This window comes from Camelus bactrianus, chromosome 21, assembly GCF_048773025.1.
Source record: "Camelus bactrianus isolate YW-2024 breed Bactrian camel chromosome 21, ASM4877302v1, whole genome shotgun sequence".
NCBI classification, from domain to species: domain Eukaryota; kingdom Metazoa; phylum Chordata; class Mammalia; order Artiodactyla; family Camelidae; genus Camelus; species Camelus bactrianus.
The window spans coordinates 26,821,146-26,841,733 of NC_133559.1; the positions used below are offsets into that span (position 1 = coordinate 26,821,146).

Sequence of the window (20,588 nt, forward strand, 5' to 3'; positions counted from 1 at the left end):
ACGTATATCAAGTAATAAAGATAAAAGACTTAAAAGGATGACTAGAGTGAAGGGAAAATAACACAGCATAGTTAGTTAAGACTGAGCAGAAAATTGGTACGCCGCATACCATAAATGCCTTCACGGTTGTAAGGTGGACTTCAGATTTGGCTCTGACCTTCTCTGCAGCCAGAATAAAAAAAGCAGCATGTTTAGTGACAGGTGTCACATCTTCGTTGCTCTGGAGAAAGTTTCCAGCCGTGGAAGATGGAGAGACCAGAAGGTGCCGAGGGATGCAGTGGACGAACAAGAATACGATGAGCATTTGTTAGTCTGCTCAACACGTGTTTATAGCACGTGCCCAATATGCTCACCATGCCAGGTGCTGGGGAGGAAACCGTGAATGAGACCTGGGCCCTGCCCTCTCAGAGATCACAGCCCAGTTGAGTTTCAGGGAGTTGTTTCCTCAAGGTTTATCAGTGCAGATGAAGGGGCCCAAACCTTAAAAGCAGTTCTGGCAAAAGAGGTTCTGTTAAGGGTCAAATTCATGTCGGTTGCATTTGTAGCTCATTAATAATCTTGTCTGCTATTTAAATTTGATGGGAGCCTCTATTAAACTGAAAAAGAATCCATTTATTTGGCCCTTGAATGTTTATTTGTGTCATACTATGGGAGACACTGAGAATACAAAGGTGAATAGCAGGTGTGGTCAAGACTTTCTCACATGGCAGTGAAGGGAACACACATAGGCAAAGACATCAGAGTGGATTATGGTGGGTGCTACTACAGAGGGGTGAACAGAGATTTCTGGGAATGTCTGATTCTTCCAGGGGGAGTCACAGAGGGGTCTACCAAAGGCAGAAACTCGAGGGCATGGATCGGGAACAACCCCAGGAACAATGGCAAATACTTGGTACTCACTTTGTTGGGAACTATTCCAAACACTGTGTGCGTATAATCTGTATTGAATTAATTCATTTTCGTCCTCACAACAGCTCTGGGAAATAGCTGCTATCATGAGCCGCATCCATTTAACAAATAAGGAAACCAAGGCATAGGGAAGTTAAGCAACATGCCATGGATTTCCTCGCTGGTAAGTGATGTCAAGCCATGAAACCCCTCATCCATCTTGTCTCCTCTGGTGACTTCTCTTGAGACCCTAGATGAGGCTGGGTTTCCTGGCTGCATGCTCTAACGGCGAGGTGTACTTTTTCTTCTTAGAACTCACCATGTTTTTCTTCTTAGAACTCACCATAATCACACACTCATCCATGCAATTCCTATTTAATGTCTGCTTCTCCTGGTAGATTGCGATCTCCATTGGGGCAGAATTTGTGTGTGTGCATTTCTTACTATTTAATCTCTAGGGCAAGAGTTTGGCACACAGAAGGCACTCAACAAATATTCGTTGAGTGAGTGGAGCCAGGGAAGGGCCTGAGCTGTATGAAGAATGCCTGGTACAAACCCAAGGTGGCAGGGAGTGGGAGTGGGGTGTGGAGATATTTGGGACAAACCTACAAATCACGCCTGCCATCTATGTGGATGCCTCTGGTTGTTGTTTGCTTTAAAATAAACCTCAGCCCGGATTACCCACCCAGAAAGGTAAGCTGTTTACTTTTCTGGGGTAGAGACAAGAAACAGGGAAGAAGGTTGGACAGTGCCAGTTTGCATTCTTTGACAGCGTTGGGCTACCGGATGTTTCCTGAGCCAGATTAGGGGCACAGAACCTGCAGGAACAGGTTTTTATAACTTTAAACATTTTAAAAATTTAACTATAGTTGATTTACAGTATTGCGTTACTTTCAGGTGTATAGCAGAGTGATTCAGTTATATACGTATTTTTGTCAGATTCCTTCCCATGATAGGTTATTACAAGACATTGAATATAGCTCCATGTACTATATAATGAATCCTTGTTGTTTATCTGTTTTATATACAGTGGTGTATATGAATTAATCCTGTACTCCTAATTTATCCCACCTCCTTATCCCCTCTGGTAACCATGTTTGTTTTCTTTGTCTGTGAGTCTGTTTCTGTTTTGTAAATAAGTTGATTTACATTAATTTTTTTTTATATTTCTTTTTTTCTCTTTAATTTTTTTATTGAAGTATGGTTGGTTTACAATGTTGAGTTAATTTCTGGTGTACAGCATAGTGATTCAGTTATACATATATATTCTTTTTCATTATAGGCTATTACAAGGTACTGAATATAGTTCCCTGTGCTGTACTGTAGGACCTTGTGGTTTATCTATTTTATGTATGTTCAATTTTTTTTAGATTCCATATTTTTATATCTTAATTCTCTTTTCCTGCCCCATTCTCTAGGAGACAGAGGCGGAATGGACCTCATGCTGGGAGGTGGCCTGTGACTCCCTGCCTTTGTTCCCTCTTTCCCCAGCCTTTTGGGAAGGTCCCTCACAGCCTGAGGGGGGAGGCGCCAGGGAGCAGTCTCCACCCCTGGCTCCTCTCTTGCTGCTGCGGGGATGGCAGGAATGGGCCGGTTTTCCGCCCCGTGACACTGTGTCTCTCTTCCTTTGCGTCCTGAGCTTCTGCTGCCTCCTGCTTTCTATTTCCAGGGGAGGATGGCAGCAGAGTCTATATTTGGTGGGATGTTCTGCTTCCCTTCGGCACATTTGACTCAGTGAGGCTGTGCTAATTAGACAAGTTCAAGAGCCCAGAAACTGGCAACTGAAGCTTTGTGGCCTCTTTGCTACTTCTGTGCCTGCAGGGCTGCCAGGGATAATGTGGCTGTTTTGGGCTCAGTTCTTCCTGCCATTTGCATGATGAGGAGCTCAGCTTCTCTCAGGAAAAACTGAGTAAGGAAGAATTTCCTGCATGGTCCTTTAACTTGAAGGTCCCCATTACTCTGTCCTCCGAGTCAAATTAATTTCTTTGCTCATTGAGTGGATGTTTTTCGAGTGCCTGCTAGGCAAAGAGGTCTTTACCAATTACTAAAAAAGGAAGTAAGTAGGGGTTCTATGAAAATCATGGACAGCGTTGCCAGGGCCATTGAGAGGACATTGAGATTGAGTATTTTGAGAGTGATCGGGGAGGTGGAGTTTGAGTTAGACTCTTAAGGATAGATAGGATTTCAATGAGTGTGCACTTAGGTGGAGGGGGCTGTAGAATGAAATTCCACGTGGTGGTGATTGTGTGAGCAAAGGTCAGAAGAAAGATGTACTTGGAGTCTGGCAAAAGGATCAATATTCTTGGAGCAGAGAGTTCATGTGGTGGTAGTGGTGGGTGGTGGGGAGATGAATGTAGAGACGACGGCTGGGGCTGGACAGTGGGAGTACTTTGGAGGTTGCGTGGGGAGCCATAGAAGGTTTTGTAGCAGGGATGCATTAGGATGAAACCTGAATTTTAGGAAGCATCTTCTAAAAGAAGTATCTTCTGGAGGGTGAATTACAGGGAGGAGAAATTGAAAGCAAGGAGACCAGTTCAATCAAGTGAATAATACTAGCTAACACACAGTGCTTCTTGTGTACCACGATTGTTCTATGCACTTCACATATATCAAATCATTTAATCTTCACCACAGTCCTCTGTGTTTGATACTATTATTGCCTCTGTGTTATAGGCAAGAACATGAATGCTTAAGGAAGTTAAGTGACTTGCCCGGGGTCATACAGCCAGTGAGTTGTGGAGCCAGGATTTGGACTCAGGCGGCCTGGCTCCAGTATTACATACTTTTAATATTGCACTATGTATTTCCTTTATCTTTATCAAACGCCAGCCATGTGCAAGGAGCTGCTCACAACATATAAACGTAAATAAAATTTCACATAGGTTTGTCCTTCATCACTTAGTTAAGAGGTAGTTATTTGGGTAGTTCAGATGGTAGTTATGTCTTGAACTAGGCCGATGGTAATGGGAAAAAGGAATTATTGACAGAATTTGGTGTGAGATTTGCTGTGGAGTTTAAGAACACTTAATTTGGAATCTTGGGCTGATTCTTCCTTCAATTTACTCGTTTGTAATAAGGGTGTAATAATAAGGACAGATTTTGTTTCTTGTCAAGAATGGAATAAAAGGGACCGTGTTCAGCTTACCACTTGAAACACCAAAATTCAGACACGACATATGAAATGATAGTTCATAAGAATTGGACATCAAGCAGAAAAAGACAGTAATTCTTAAGGGATGAGAAACACATGAGGTGAACTCTGTCACTGTCCCAGATTACCGTCCTGAGAGAGTTTCCAGGCCACGTGCGGGGAAGGGAAACACAGGTAGATCCCAGCAGACTCTCTGAATTGAAGAGACAAAGGTGGAAGTTCAGGGAGACCAAGGCAGTTAGATTCTCAGGACAGAGTAACAGAGAAGAGAGAGTTGCAGAGAGAGGGAACTCCAGGGATTTGTAGAGAATCCTTTTTGAATATTCAGCTGAGTGCATGTCTATAAGGCAACTACCCAAGGCTGGAGAAAGAACCACCTGAAAGGATTAGAGGTGACAGTACCCAGTACTCACACAGGGCCAGAAATAGTACCTATTCTCAATAGGTGGACTGGAAACCTCAAGATTTGAGAGCCAGTGCCTTCGACTGTGTGTGGGAGAGCCCCCAGAGAGGACTTCCTCAGTAGTGAAGAACTATGAACTTTCGAGCAAACACTACTCTGATTCTGCATAATAAATTTTAAAAGCAAGACACAAAAGCATTGAACAGTCTCTGAGGAACTGCATCCCAGAAAAGAACTCAAACATACTTATGGGGAAAATTTTTTCAGCATCCAATAAAGTAAAATTTACAGTTCAGCCATCCAATCAAAAATTATCAGGCATGCAAAGAAGCAGGAAAATACAACCCATGATGAGATGAATTTATGAACTGAAACTGACCCACAGCTGACCCAGATGTTAGCATTAGCAGACAGAGCCATTAAAAGTAGTTATAACTGTATTCCATATGTTCAAAAAGATAAGAGGGACATGGGAGATATAAAAGTCCATCTTCTGAAAATGAGAACTACAATGTGTGAGATGAAAAATACACTGGAAGACACTAACAGTATGTTAGACTTTGCAGAAGAAAAGTTTAGTGAATTTAAATTCCTAGGAATAGAAGATATCCAAGATGAAACACAGGAACAAGAGAGAATTTTTTTAAAAAAGAACAGAGCATTCGTAAGGTGTCTGCAACTTTGAACGGCTTAACATACATGTAACGAGTCCACAAAGGAGAGGAGGCAGAAAGGACAGAAAAAATATTTGAAGAAATAATGGGTGAAATTTCCAAATCTGTTGAAAGTGATAAATCCACAAGTCCAAGAAGCTTACCAACCCCAAGCACGAGGAACCTGAGGAAAACTATACCAAGGCACATTGTCATCAGATTGCTTGAAACCTTTGAGAAACAGAAAATACTAAACGCTGCTAGGGGAAAGATGCACGTTGTATAGAGGAGAAGAAAGGTAAGGATGACAGCAGATTTCTTTTGGAAACAATGCAGATGAAAGGTCATGGCTCATCTTTGAGGTACTGAAAGAAAAATGTCCCTGTCAATGTAGAATTTTATGTCCAGAGAAACTAGCTTTCAAAAATAAAGGAAAAAATAAAGACTTTTTCAGACATGCAGACGCTGGAAGAATTCATCACTAGGAGAACCACAGTACAGGACTTGTTAAAGGGGTCTCTACAGGCAGGGGTACGTTCCCAGATTGAGTGGGGAGAAACGGAAATGTGCTGTTGTAAGTACATCTTACACTGTGTGTGAGTGGTGTGCTGTCACTTGAAGGTAGACTGCCCTAAGGTAACTGTGTATACTCTAAATCTTCAAGCAACTGCTAAAATAACAAAACCAGGAGTCACAGCTGATAAGCTAGTAATGGAAATAAAACAGAATCATACAGAATATTCAGTTTATCCAAAAGAAGGCAGAGAAAGAGGAAAAAGGAGTTAAAGAATAGATGAAACTCAGAGAAAAATAAAAATAAGATGATAGATTTAAACCCAACTGTATCAAAAACAGCCCAATTATAAAGACAGAGATTGTCAGACTGGGTGGAAAAGCGAGACCTAACTACCTACAATCTATAAGGAACACACTGAATATAAAGACACAAACTTTTTTCCCCCCAATTTTCAGTTCTCTTAGGTAGAACTGTTACAATTTGACTGCACGTATACAATATATAGCATGTAAATACGTGTATAAGATATTCTGCACATATTTTTTAGTTTTCATATATGTAATGATCATTGCTTCTAAGAACAGTTTAGAACACTTTATAGCCTTGAACACCTATATGAGAAAATAAAATTCTCAAATCAATGACTTCAGCTTTTGTCTTAAACTAGTAAAAGAAGAGCAAGGTAAACCCAAAGTAAGTAGCTGAAAATAAATAATAAAGATCAAATAAATTTTCTGTTATACAGAAAACAGAAAAATAGAGAAAAATTAATGAAACTAAAAGCTAGTTCTTTGAGGTCAATAAAATTGATAACCCTCTAACCAGACTAATCAGGAAAAAAAAAAAAAACGAGAGAAGACACAAATTATCAATGTCAGAAATGAGAAAGGTGACATCATCATAGTCTATAGATATTAAAAAGATAATATGAACAATTTTCTGCCCATAAATTCAACAACTCAATTAAATTGGCAAATTCCTTGAAAGAAACAGACTGCTAAAGCTAATTTAAAAAGAAATAGATAACCTGAATACCTGCATAGGTATTAAAAAATAATTTTGTTTTTAATGGAGGGACTGGGGATTGAACCCAGGACCTCGTGCATGCTAAGCATGTGCTCTACCACTGAGCTATACCCCAGCCCCACCAAAAATAATTTTGGATTAAAAATATTTCCACAAAGACAACTCCAGGCCCAGATAACTTCACTGGTGAATTCTCATTTAAATAAGAATTCCATACAAACTCTACCAGAAAATTGAAGAGGAAGGAATGCTTGCCAACTCATCTTATGGAGACAGCATCACACTGATACCGAAACCAGACAAAGACATCACAAGAGAAGAAAACTATAAACGAATATCTTTCATGGATATGGTTGCAAAAAATCTGAACAAAATTTTAGCAAACTGAATTCAAACAAGAGGCAACTGAGCCCATAAAAACCTGCCGAACATCATCAATCAGTAGAAAAAGGCAAATTAAAACTTTGGCAAGGCACCACTGCAGGTCTATTAGAATGGCTAAAATTGAAAAGACTGACGATAGGAAGTGTTGGTGAGAATGGAGAGGAGCTGGAACTCTCACGTGCTAGGGGTGGGAACATAGAGGGGTCCACCACATTGGAAAGCAGTTTAGTAATTTTTTTAAAAGCTAAACATTTATCTAAAATATGAAGCAGCCATTCCACCCCTAGTTATTTACCCAAGAGCAATGAAAGCTTATGTCCGTATAATGACTTGCACACAAGTCTGCATAGAAGCTTTATTTGTAATAGTCCATACCTAGAAACCCCAAATATTCATCAACAGATGAATGGACAATCAAACTGGTATATCAATACAATGGAATACTACTCAGTAATAAAAAGGAACTAGTGATCACAAGCTACAACAGAGGATGAATCTCAGAATAATTATGCTGTGTGAAAGAAGCCAGACAAAAATGAGTATATAATGTATGATTCCATTTTTGGAAAATTCTAGGAAATGTGTGCTAACGTGTAGTGACATAAAACAGATCACTAGTTTCCTGGAGAGGCTGGAGAAAGGGGGAGGGAAAAGGGAGAGATTACTAAGGAGCACAAGGGAACATTTTGGGATAATGAATGTGTTCATTATCTTGATTTTTGTAATGGTTTCAAATTTATTGAGTTCTACTTCAATAAAGCTGTTAAAAATAATAATGACCAGTTAAATGATTAAGAAGAGGACATGTGAGGGGCGGGTATTGCCCAGTGGTACAGTGCATGCCTAGCATGCATAAGGTCCTAGGTTCAGTCCCCAGTACCTCCATTAAAAAACAAATAAATAAACCTAATTACCTCCCCCCAACAAAATTAAAAGGAATAAATTAATTAAAAAAAGAAGAGGACATGTAAAAGCCTTTTATGTATTGTACAATACTACAGAAAAGTAGTTATTAATTATATATAAGGAATTCATTAAAGAGACTGGGTGATTATAAGCTTAGGAAATGGGAAGGATGGTGGTAGAAGGAGCAGAAATAAGGGAGAAAGGAATAGGAACTGGTTTGCAAAAGATAGTGATTTCTGCTTTCCCAAACATGACACCCAGGAGCTGGCTGGGAATGTCTAAGTGCAGCTGCAGAGAGGTGGGGGCTGCCACAAATACATGCCAGCAGGCTCGGAGGTGAGCTCTGGAGGCCGGAGAGTGCAGGAGCTGTCTGGAGGGACAGCATGGGGCAAGGGAAGAGGAGAAGTCTGGGACACTCCCAGCAACTTTTATCACAATAGTTGGGGAGGGCGGCTGTTTGGGATAGAGCGATTAGAGGTTGTCTGAGATGGCGACATTTCAGCTGAGCCAGCCGTGTGGTCAAAAGGAAGAGTGTTCCAGGCTGAGGAGTGGCAACTGCAGAGGCCTTAAGATGGGAAAGACCTTGTTCTCAGAGCTGTTTTTGGACACCAGTGTGGCTAGAGTTGATAAGGAGGGAGGAGGTAGCGTAAGGCTTGGTTGGGCTGGAAGGCTGCAGTGAGTTTCCTTCAAGGACACCCCCAGGACTTCTCTTCCAACTGGGAGTGTGTACCTTTTGATCATCTTTACCCATTTTGCCCATCCCCTTCCTCCCACCCCTCCCCCAACCTCTGGCAACCACCCATCTGTTCTCTGTATCTATGATTTCATTAAAATTTTTTTTTAGATTTCATATATAAGTGAGTTCATATAGTTGTCATTCTGTCTGGTTTCATTTAGCATAATGCCCTCAAGTTCCATCAAATGGCAGGATTTCATTCTTTTTTATGGCTGAATAGTATTCCATTGTGTGTATATACCACATCTTATTTATCCATTCATCCATAGATGGACACTTAGGTTGTTTCTATGTCTTGGTCAATGTAAATAATGTTGCAGTGAACATGGGGCTGACAATATCTTTTTGAGGTCGTGATTTCATTTCCTTGGAATAAATACCCAGCAGTGGCTTTGCTGGATCATATGATAGTTCTAGTTTTAATATTTTGAGGACACTTTATACCGTTTTCCATAGTGGCTGCACCAATTTACATTCCTACCACACTGCAGAGGGTTCCCTTTTCTCCACGTCCTTGCCAACACTTGTTACATCTTTTGATAATAGCCATTCTAACAGGTATGAGGTGACATCTCATTGTGTTTTTGATTTGCATTTCCCTGATGATCAGTGATTTTGAGCACCTTTTCATGAACCTGTTGGCTGTTTGTATGTCTCCTTGGAAAAAAAAGTCTGTTCACACTGTGCCTGTTTTTAAATTGGATTATTATTTTTTTCCTATTACATTTTATTAGTTCTTTATATATTTTTGATATTAACCCCTTATCAGATACATGATTTGCAAATATTTTCTCCCATTCTGTAGGTTGCCTTTTCATTTGTTGTTGGTTTCCTTTGCTGTGCAGAAGCTTTGTAGTTTGATGTAGTCCCACTTGTTTATTTTTGCTTTTATTGCCTCCCTCGTCAATGTTGATTCAAGCATCTCCACATCAGGTATAAATGATGGGGTGGGGAGCAGAAAGGAAATAAAGGGCATAAATGGATCAGTTGGGAGTGCTTCGAATTAGGAAAGTATGTGTGTGGTGAAATGCCTTTAGACAGCTACGACTCTGAGCAGAGCCTGACCACTGTCTTAACTCTTCCTTGTTTAAAATTTAAAACAGCCTATAGGGAGGTATTCTCCTTTTAGGTTCACGTGTCTAAATTTATTACAGAACTCAGTTGGGAAATTAAATTAGTTTTTCATTTTAGAGATTTTTGAGAACGAATCCATGGCACAAACTGGCAAAAGCCCATTTCCTCTTCCTCCTGGGTGCTCAGCTTGACTGCGTTCCCCCGTCCCCCTTGCAGTTAGGTGTGGCTGAGCTCTGGCCGGGGGACTATGGGCACAAGTTTGTATGGCACCTCCAGGCCTGGCCCCAAAACTCCTGCATCATCATCTAAGCGCTTTCTCTTCCTTGCTTGCTGGCTGCATGCCAGAGACCCAGTGGACAGCATCACTGTCCAGTGGAACTGTCTACAGTGATGAAATGTTCTAACTCTCTGCTGTCCAGTATGGTCGCTGTGTGCACGCTGAGCATTTAAAAGGCAGCTAGTGTGACTGAGGAACTGAATTTTTAAATTTTATTTACTTTTAATTAGTTTAAATAGCCACAGATGGCAGTGGCTGCTGGCTAGCATAGCATTACATGGAAGAAGTCTGGTTCCTGAGTGACTGGGTGGAGCAGAGTTCTAGCCTATCTGCATTGCCCAGTGAGGAACATGAGAAATAAGTATTTACTGTGTTAAGACACTGAGATATAATATATCTTCCATAAAATGAGGAATATTTGCTGATTCACCCGCATTCATACAGTGTCCATCGTTAGCTGGGCAACAAGGTCGCTGGACAAACCCAATATGTAATATCAAACCCCATTGTCTTATGTCATTTTTAATGGACAGTCCCATTTTCCTTCACCTCTCCTGAGCTCCCAGTCTTGCCCCACTGTATTTTATCTGGGGGGAATACGGAGCCCTCGAGGCAAATACCATGTCCTCTCCTTGCACAGGGTAGCGGAGAATGCACCATCCTAGCTCACAGGGTGGACTTGGCCGTGTCAGGTCGCTTCTCCGGTTATTGACTTCCTCGCCTATAAAGTTGTGATATCTGGGTTTGCCCCCCCACCAAATGCTTCCTTTAAATATCTGCTCTCACATGGGTGGGTAAACAACATGTGGTCCATCCAAACAACAGAATATTTTTCAGCCTTAAAAAGAGAGGAAGTTCTGACTCATGCTACAACACGAATGGACCTTTGAAGAGTTACGTTCAGTGAAATAAGCCTGACGCAGGTCAAATCCTGTGTGATTCTGGTTATGAGGTACCACAGCTGTCAAATCCGTATGCCACAATGTAGACTAGAGGTTCCCAGGGGCTGGGGATGGGAGTTACCATTTATGTCTGGACTTTCAGTTTGAGATGATGGAGAAGTCTGGAAATAGTGTGATGGTTGCATAGCATGATATATACTTAATATCAATTTTTGTTCCTAAAAAGCCACAATTAAAAATAAACAAAAAATAGAAAAAAAATCTATTCTCTTCCTGCACCCTGTTTGTCCTTTGAAATTGTTCTCTGTTGCGTGCTACTGGCTCAAGCCCCTCTCCTGCCCTTCCACATTCTATTCTATGCCTCTGTTTTCAGCCTCAGCACTCTTTCCTGATTCATTGCTTTTTCTTCCTTTTTACCAATGATTGTGCCCGTACCTTCGATCACTTCTGCCTCATGCCTCACTCACCTTCAGCCTCTCCAGGCCATCTTCCGCCAGAACTTCTTTGCTGAGCTGGCTTTTAGGAATGTGGCTATGATGATTGTCCATTCAGCTTCAAAAGGGTGGGCTCTGGGGACAGGATGAGTCTCTTTTGTCTGGGCACTTAATCTCGTCACGTGGCTTCCCCCCCCCCCCATATATTCTAGACTCTTACCTCCTACACTCCCTGGGCGTCAGGAGAATTAAATGTTTGTAAATTGCCTTGAGTTCCTTGGTGATAACTAACAAGTGTAAAGAATAGAAATCATTTCATATGAAGCTGTTGAAACATAGGCAGTGAACTGATTCGTAGTCTCCCCCATCGAGCTATGATTATGAGCGTCTCAGATGAAATACCACATTTCAGCAAGACAGGCGATGCCTGTGTCAGGCTGCTAATTGTAATAAAAGGCTTAATTTGTGCTTCTATTTCTTATTCTACTGGGTTGGAGAGTTGGGGGGGGTGGCGAGCGTGGGGCTATTCAGGGAGGCTTTACAAGCCTGCCCTTGAGTCAGTGATGGGAAAATAATTGGTCCAGCATTGTACAGTCAAAGCGTGGTTGCTTGGTGCCACTAGCTCCCAACTATTTTGTTAATAACACCATCATTTTTCCTGTCTCGTTGGCAGAAACTTGACATCCGTCATTTACTCATCTGCCTCTTTGTCTTGTTTTTCTTACTTTCATCTCCCTCTCTCTCCCTTCGTTCCTCTTCTCTCTACCCCTCTCTCCTCTTGTTCCTTCCTTCCCTCCATCCCTTCCTTTCTTTGACCATCATTCCTCAATAATTTTGATCTACTCTAATGAAGAGACTGGAGATAAGGTGGTGAATGACATAAACAAGGTACCTTGTCATTGCAAACTACAATGATCAACAAACAGTGATACAAGGAATTCTGACAAATAATTAATTCGTTCATTCAGATAATTACGAAGCGCTAACTGCGAGCCAGGCAGTGTTCTGGGTACTGGGACGAATTAGTGAACAACTGATAATGGGGCTGTGATGGGCAGAGAACAGACTTCTCTGGGATTGCAAAGCAAGGGACTTTGTCTCATCTACGGGTTCAGGATGGACCCCAGAGAAGGGGTGCTTTGATTGAACCCTATAGGATGAGAAGAAACTAGATTGGCAAAAGGAATCAGGGAAGCGGTTCAGCTAGCTGCTAGGGGGTGCCGCTTGTGAGAAGGATGGAAAGAAGCTTGCTCAGTACGTCTGGTGCATGTGGCCTGTGAGGCCAGAGTGACAAAAATGAGTCCTGAGAGCCGGGCAGGGGCTGATCCTTAAGGGCCCTCTAAGCCCCGGTAGTGAGTTTGGAGTTCATTCTAGGGCATCTGAAGGATGCTGAAGCGGGTAAGGACAGTTGGGATCAGAGCTGTCCATTAGAGCTTCCTTTGATGATGGAAATCCTGCTCTTGGCCAGTATGGTAGCAACTAACCACAGTACTTGAAATGTGACTCTGTGACTGAGGAACTGAGTTTTAACTTTCAATTTTTTGTTTAAATTAAAACAACCAATTGTGGCTAGAAGGTACCATATTACACACCTAAACTGTCTGCTCATCATATCCAGAAATATAATTGAATTTCTTCTGCAGGACCCCTCTGCAGACCCTCCTCCTCCTCTTAAGCGCTCCCAACCAGAGGCCTGGGGTACTCGTCAAATCTCCTGGTTAACTGGGTCACCATTTTCTACCAGTTTTTAATGTGTGTTCCCTTCCTCTTCAATGGGTCTTACACACTCAGGGTGGGGCCTGCTCTTGGCTTTTGTTTTCTTCCCATGGCAGGCCTCATAGCCTGTATTCACTGCATAATTTTTGTTTCATTGGTTGGCTCCTGTTTTCCTTTGTGAGCTGCTGGGTAGAAAGCTCTAAGGATGCTACCAGCTTGTGTCCGCACCCCCACGAGGTACACAGAGGGCCTCTGCCTGTGAACCACATGGCCTCAGGAACCCCTTCTGGGAGCCCCGGAACCTCTCGCTGCCCCATCCCTAGGACACTTCGGTGCCGTGAGTGAAGTCGGGTGGAGGACTTCTCTGTTTCCTCAGGGAGAGGCGAGGTGTCACCGCGTGGGACCTTGTCGCCACCCTAAAGAACTGTGGGACTGCTCCTCTGAAAGCCTATGGTGACAGGAAGTTTGCTTTCCATTCCTGTACTTTCTCTTGACAGTCAAATCACTTTCCCACCGAGATTTACAGTTTTAAAATGATTGGGGAAAAGGTCTTATTTCCACGCTTATGTTTTCAACTCAGCTTGAGGCATAAAAGGCAATGTTCTTATGGTAATTGCTCTCAATCAATCTGAGGATAATCAACGATCTGCCACTTTCCTGGCCTCCCTCAACCATCAGAGCCAAAGATGGTGGAGCTCCTGCCCTGAGGGAGAGCCATTCCTGTGTGCAGGTCTCCATGTGGGAGCACGAGCCCGGTGGCCAGGGCTTGTCCTCCTCCCTCTGGAAGTGCACATGGAGTTGGCCCCTTTCCAGAGGACATGGAGGCTGGAGACGTGGTGATTTTAGGAAAGGAGCTGGGATTATGCCCTGGCAGAATCTCGGTTCCCACTTGAGGAATTTATCTTCACAGAATATCAGACTCTCACATATCCTTTAGTTTGTGCTTGCATTTTCTCCGTGTCTCCTCTGGTTGTTGTCACCTGCAGTGACAGGGACCTCATTATGACATAAGGCTGCCCTCCTATCCATAAGTCTTTATGCCACTGGAACACACGTTGGAATACACGTCACTGGGCTGAGCTAAAATCTGCCTTTGTAGCTTTCACTCCTGGATCCTGACCATCCCCTGGGGACCCTAGAAACCCAGCCTGATCATCGCCCCCTCCACATGAATACCCCCAGATGTTTGATGATAGCTGAATCTTTCCTCCTCCAAGTAGGCTCCCAGAGTTCCTCTATTTCCTAGAGGGTAGGGTGTCAAGCCCCATTGTCATCCTGGCTGACAATCTTTAGTTCCCCCCCCAGAGTGGAGCATCCACAGCTAAAACTTCACAGTCCACTGCTGGAGCTCTGAGTAGAGCACATAGAGTAGAGCCACCTCCTTCCTTATTTTTGATGCTCTCTTTTGTTAACACCATGGGAGTGACACAGCCTGAGAGACACAGAGCTCCAGTTACAGTCAATCCTTGTTATCTGCAGTAGTTATGTTCCACAGAGTTGCTGAATTAGCAACTACTGAAGCATCGTTCCTAGGGGAAATGCAAGGTTAGGATTCCTGTGAGCATCTGGTTACAACTTTATCATCAACCAATCCACACATAACCTTGTTTTATGTGTGTTTCTGTTTAAAGACACCTTTTTAAATACACATTGTTGATTCATTAGCATTGAACTCACACCCAACAGTGCTATAAACTTATATCTGAGTGAAGTGTATCTCTGTAAGTCGTATCACTGCCTTCTTTTGTTTTGGGATGTCAGATAGCACTTTAGCATTAGGAAATCATGAACTGGAAGCACAGAAAATGCAAAAACCATGGCACTAAAGAGGCAGTGTAAAGGACTTGTTTACAGTATGAATGGAAATGAGAAGGCAGAGCATAACTTTGTTCATCTTTAAAGCATGCATGTGGGTGATGCAAAATTTTTGTCACTGTGTGTGTCTGTGAGTGATTGCAGATTGCTTCGAGTAGTTATTTTGGGGTTATATGTACATTTTCATGAATAGGTGAATTCATAAATATGGAATCTGTGAATTATGAGGATTGACTGTATCCTAAGCATGAGGAAGTAGGGAAGAGGAAGTCAGCTTTATGCACAGATGTGGAGAGTGAGTGCTCTGGGCAGAAATGGCATGATGTCCTGGGCAAGAATGTATCACAGGGAGCTGCAAGAGCACTGCTTCGGCCCTTAGAGTGAGTGAGTCTTACTGTTGTCCCGTGTCCTTGGATGGACCCAGCTCGGGGAGGACATGCCTCTCGTTTGCATTAACACTGTCAAGCATAGTGTCTCACCCGGAGTGGGCACTTGGTGACTATTTGCTATTGGGGCTGTGGGGATGTCGTCAGTGCTGGTTCAGAGCAGAGGGACCAAGGAAGAGAGTGAAACAAGACGAAGGATGCAGGTAGGACCTAAGGAGCACTTACCTGGAGTACAAAGAGGTTAAGATTGATTCAAAACATAATGGAAGAGGCAGTAGAGGGACCTGCAGGAGGAGACTGAAGTGGCTGCAGTTACAGAAAGACGATTTTGGGAGAGGCAAACTCTGCATTGGGTGGGGCTGGTGAGAAGCTGAGTGCTTATTGCTTTCCGTTTCCCGGGGAGGAGTTACCTTCTTGAGACTTACCTTCCCTTCACATAGAGGATAGCTGCTTTTCGTGACAGCTCCCTGAGACTGGGCCGGGCTGTTATGCCTACTGTTCAGATGAGCAAAGGGCCTGGGGTAGGGGAGGTTCCTGCTCAATACCTTCCCAAGGGAACAGGATCAGTGATTGAACCTGGGCTCCCACCATCACTGACCTGACCATGGGGAGTAGCTGTAGCTGAATTCAGTGACGGCCAGAGAAGAGAAGACACCACCTTATTTATTTAATTTATTTAATTAGAGTATAGTTGATTTACAACATTGTGTTAATTCCTGGTGTCCAGCATAGGGATTCAGTTTTTTATATTTATATATATATATATATATATATATATATATATATATATATATATATACACACACACACACACACACATACATACATACACACATATATACTCATACACACACACACATATATATACATATATACACACATATATATTCTTTTTCATATTTTTTCTGATTATATGTTCTTACAAGATGTTGAATCTAGTTCCTTGTGCTAAACAGTAGGACCTTGTTGTTGATCTGTTTTATAGATAGCAGTTTGTATCTCAGAAGTTAGGAAAGTGCAGGAAGTTGAGAGAGCTAATGAAAGAAGACATGCCATTCATGCTGTTTGGCGATGTCAGTCTGACTCAGTTCCACAGTCATTTGTTGAGCCTCTGTGTGTCCTTCCTGCTGGAAAGGAGGTGGAATCTTGGGCTGAGCAGAGATGGAATCTGGGCTTGTAGGTCAGTGACAGCTGCCCATCAGCAGGGGGCTGGGTTTAATCTGTGCGCTGGGGAAGGACGTCAAGGACTGTTAGCAAGGGCTCAACGTGGTTGCTGAAAACCACATCTTTATGTACAGCAAGGGACCGGAAACTTGGGATCTGCTGCCTAGGGGCGATTCTGCTCTATTAGGCACCAGCTCGGTGCCTTGTCTTATGGCTGCACATCTGAGAGCCCTAGGTGCTGGGGAGGTCACAGAGAGGAACAAGACACAGTGAGCTGCAGCAGTTACAGTCTAGCGGCGGAAGTAAGTCAGATGGACCTACAGCTCTATAATTACATCTTCCCACCATTGTGTGACTACAAAGGAAGGAAAAAGTACGCCCTACTGGAAGGGCTGCTGGATGCGCCCTGAAGAGAGACGCTTTGACGTGGTATTTGACCCCCAAACTGCCTCTGCCCTTATCTTCCCATCTCTGTGCTTCCCACCCAGTTGCTCCAGCCAAAAGTTTAGAGGAGTCATCACTGATGCTTCTTTTTTCTTCATCCCTCGCATCCAATGTGTCGCCAGTCTGCTTAGCGTCTTCCTCCAGCAGAGAGTTTGAGTCTCACCTTTATTTCTGGTCACTGCCAAAGCGCTGGGCACAACCACTGTTGCTGGGGCTGTTGGAAAGAGCCTCCTTGGGGGTTTAGCATTCTACCCCACTTCCCCTCCTATCAGTAGTTTTGGCAGCAACCAGAGTAATCATTCCAAAGGATAAGTCAAGAGCCTGCCACTCCCCTCTTCAAAACCCTTTTCACATTCCTGTATTGGCAGTGAAACAGCTTTAGGTATTTCCAACAGGGAATGTTAATACAAGGATTTTGTTGCATAGAAACAAATAGAAGATGTGAGGCAACCTAGCGCAGGAAGCCACTGCCAGGCTGGAGGGACACAAGCTTAGAACAGAAGCTCCTCAACCACAGTGGGTCCCCTTGGTGGCAGTTGGGACCTCGGAGCAGGGTGCTGTCTGTTGGGAAGCTGTGATGACAAAGGAAACAAGGCTGTTGTCAGAAAATGCCAGCTGGAGGCAAGAGGGGGAGGGAGACATGCTCTGGCTTCTTCCTTCTCCCTATCTTCCGGTCTCTCACTGGGGTTTCCCAATGGCCAGACTTTGCTTGAAGATGGTTGTCAAGGGAGCCTGGGAAATGCTGAAGGGGGAAGCAGGTTGACAGCAAGTGGGTGAAGACTGTGGCCCCCCTGCCCCAACTCTTCGCCAGGCAAAGAGGGGATTCACACCATCTACCCCTGGCTCCCTGGCCACCCTTCCTGGTACCAACCTACCCTTCCTCCTAGTAGGCCTGCTCTGCTGGCCCACGTTCTAGTCCTGGGGCTCATCCTTCCTCACCCCACTGGACAATGCTTTCTCCTTCTGGGAGTATGCATCCCTTAGCTGCCTTCCTGGCTGGCTCCTTTGCATCCTCACTCTTAGCTCAAACGGCACCTCTGCAGAGGGGCCTTCCGGGATCACCCCATATATGATAGTTGCTCCCCTCACCTTACTGTTGGCTGCTCTGCAATAGCACCCTGGCATCTCTTTATGATTTCTATATTATCAAAATGATTTTTTTCCTTTATGTATTATTGTCTCTGCTCCTTTCATTCAGGTCTCTGCTCAAGTGTTGCCTCCAGAGAAAGGCCTCCTGTGACCACCATCACATTCTGTTTCATTGCACAGCTTTATATTCTAATTTCTGTACAGCTATTCATTACAGGGCAAACACACACACACACACACACACACACACACATTTATCTTTCCCACTAGACTATACACTGCATGAAAGCAGCTTATGCACCTTGTTTGGTTGAAAGGAAAGCTCCATGAAGGCAGGGGTTTTGTGCACCCCATTCAGCAGAGCGTGCTGCTGTGAACATTCCCAGCACGCAGAGTGATGCCCGATGTGGCACACACCCAGTGAATACCCGAGGCAGGAATAAATATGTAGTGTTGAAGTTGAGTAGAATCTCAATAAACCGTGATAAGAGAGAAAAAAGGACATTTCAAACAGTGGAATAACAAAAAGACAGGCAGAGCTATTGGAAAGTGTGTATTTTGGGAAAGATGAGTACTTTGGTTTGTTGGAGTGTAAAGAAGGTGGTAGGTGGTTAAGTAGGAATTAGGTCAAGAGAGGCAGATTGAGGCCAGATCATGGAGGACCTTAAAGGCTATGTTAATGAGTTTATTCAGTTAGGTAATAGGGAGCCATGGAAGGTTTTTGAGTAGGGTCATGACATGTTCAGAACTGTACTTTGAAGGATGCATAGAAAGTGTCCAGGGGCAGAGGGTATAGCTCAGTGGTAGAGTGTGTGCTTAGCATGCTTGAGGTCCTGGGTTCAATCCCCAGTACTTCCATCAAAATACATATATACATACATAATTATCTCCCCCACCCAACCCCCCCCCCAAAACGTGAAGAGTTTATGGATGAATAAATCAATATTAAAAAAAGAAAGTGTCCAAAGAATTTCTACATTTTTAACGCCAGTGACTATTTTATAACTATCCTAGTCACAGTTGGTTTAGACAGAGGGATGCCATTAGCAAAACTAGTGAACCTAAGAGGAATTCTAGTTGGGTTAATTGATTGAAGCATTTATTCATCAAGGATTGAAGTGCCTGGTAAGAACCAGGTTCTTTTCTGCCCCTGTAAGAGGAGAGACATTCAAATGTAAAACAGGGTGTAAATGTGAAAACAGGGTCCCTTCCCTTGGGCTCACTGTCTAATAAGGGAGATGAACCTGTAAACAGATGATTACGATGCAGTGTGATGTGTGCTAACAGAGCTCTGCTGCAAGGTGCTGGGGACCGAGCGGGGGTGCAGCCAGCTCTTCCCGGGGGTGTCACGCAGGTTGCTCACAGCTGAGGCCCAGCTTGAAAGGTGAAAAGCAGTGAAATCAGAGGGGCAGTTGCAATCCAGAGGGGTGCAAGAGCATGGCTGTCTGGAGGGCAGGAAGCAGCAGCTCTGTGGGCAGAGTGTGTGGAGGTGGGGGGTGGGCAAGGGGCGGCGGACATGATGAAAGGTGAGAGGGCAGAAGGATGCGAGGGACTGAGTGCTCAAGGCCCTTCTACACCGCGTGAGGAGTTAGAAGGGGAGGACTCTTTTCTTCCGCTCCCTGACTTACGCTCTTAGCAGAAATGGCCTCTTTGTGGCCCTGACACACCCAATTTTCTCTCCTTTGTTCATTTTTTCCAAAAAAACTTTAAGAAGCTTCTATTATATGCCACAGACTATTCTATGCATTGAATATATGGTGCTGAATAAGGTAAACAGGCCTCCCTCATGGAGCTTATAGTCTAATGGGGAAGATAGATGTGCATAGATGTCTGTGTATGTATTATGTATGTGTATTTATTTTTTGCCAAGTAATGATTATTTTTATGAAAACACATTTGTGTGTGCATATATATATATATATGAGTTAATGACTAGTTCTATGAAAAATAAGACTCTATGAGGAACTAAAATGTGAGGAGAGAGGGTTTCTATTTAGCTTGGGAGATCATGGAAGGTCTTTCTGTTCTGTGGGAAGTGACATGTGAAAAAGACCTGAGGTGGGGAGCAAGCCATGTGAATATCGTGAGGAAGAGTGTTTTAGGTAGCGGGAACAGCAAGTGCAAAGGTCCTGAGGCAGGAGATGTTCCAGGGAGAGCAAGGAGGACAGGAAAGCTGGAGTACAGTGAGTGAAGGCAGGGGGATGGGAATGGAGGAAGAAGTCAGGGACCGATCAGGGTGGCTTGTAAGCAACAGACAAGATTCTGGATTTTATTCTAAATATGTTGGGGAGGGAGTAGGTATAGCTCAGTGATAGAGTGCATGCTTATCATGCATGAGGTCCTGGGTTCAATCCCTAGTACCTCCCTTAAAAAAAAATGTGATGAGGAGTCATTGACGAGTTTTGAGCTGGGGAATTGATGTGATGTGACCTACATTATACAAGAATCACACTGCTTGCTTCTGAGAAATAGACTCTAATGGGGCAGGTAGGAGAAGAGGGATGAGTTGGGAGACAGTTGAGGTGGTCCACGTGAGAGAGGATGGTGGCTTGGGACAGTGTAGCAGCAGTGCTGTTAGTGAGAAATGGTCAAATTCCACACATATTTTGCACGTGGAGACAGT

General features: G+C 43.5%; 1 non-coding gene across 1 annotated transcript; it reads left to right on the forward strand.

The window, feature by feature from the left end:
- Positions 1–20,256: 20,256 nt before the first annotated feature.
- TRNAD-AUC (transfer RNA aspartic acid (anticodon AUC)) lies at positions 20,257–20,331 on the forward strand. Its single transcript has one exon. It is a non-coding gene; the product is annotated as a tRNA-Asp (tRNA).
- The last annotated feature ends 257 nt before the right edge of the window (positions 20,332–20,588 follow it).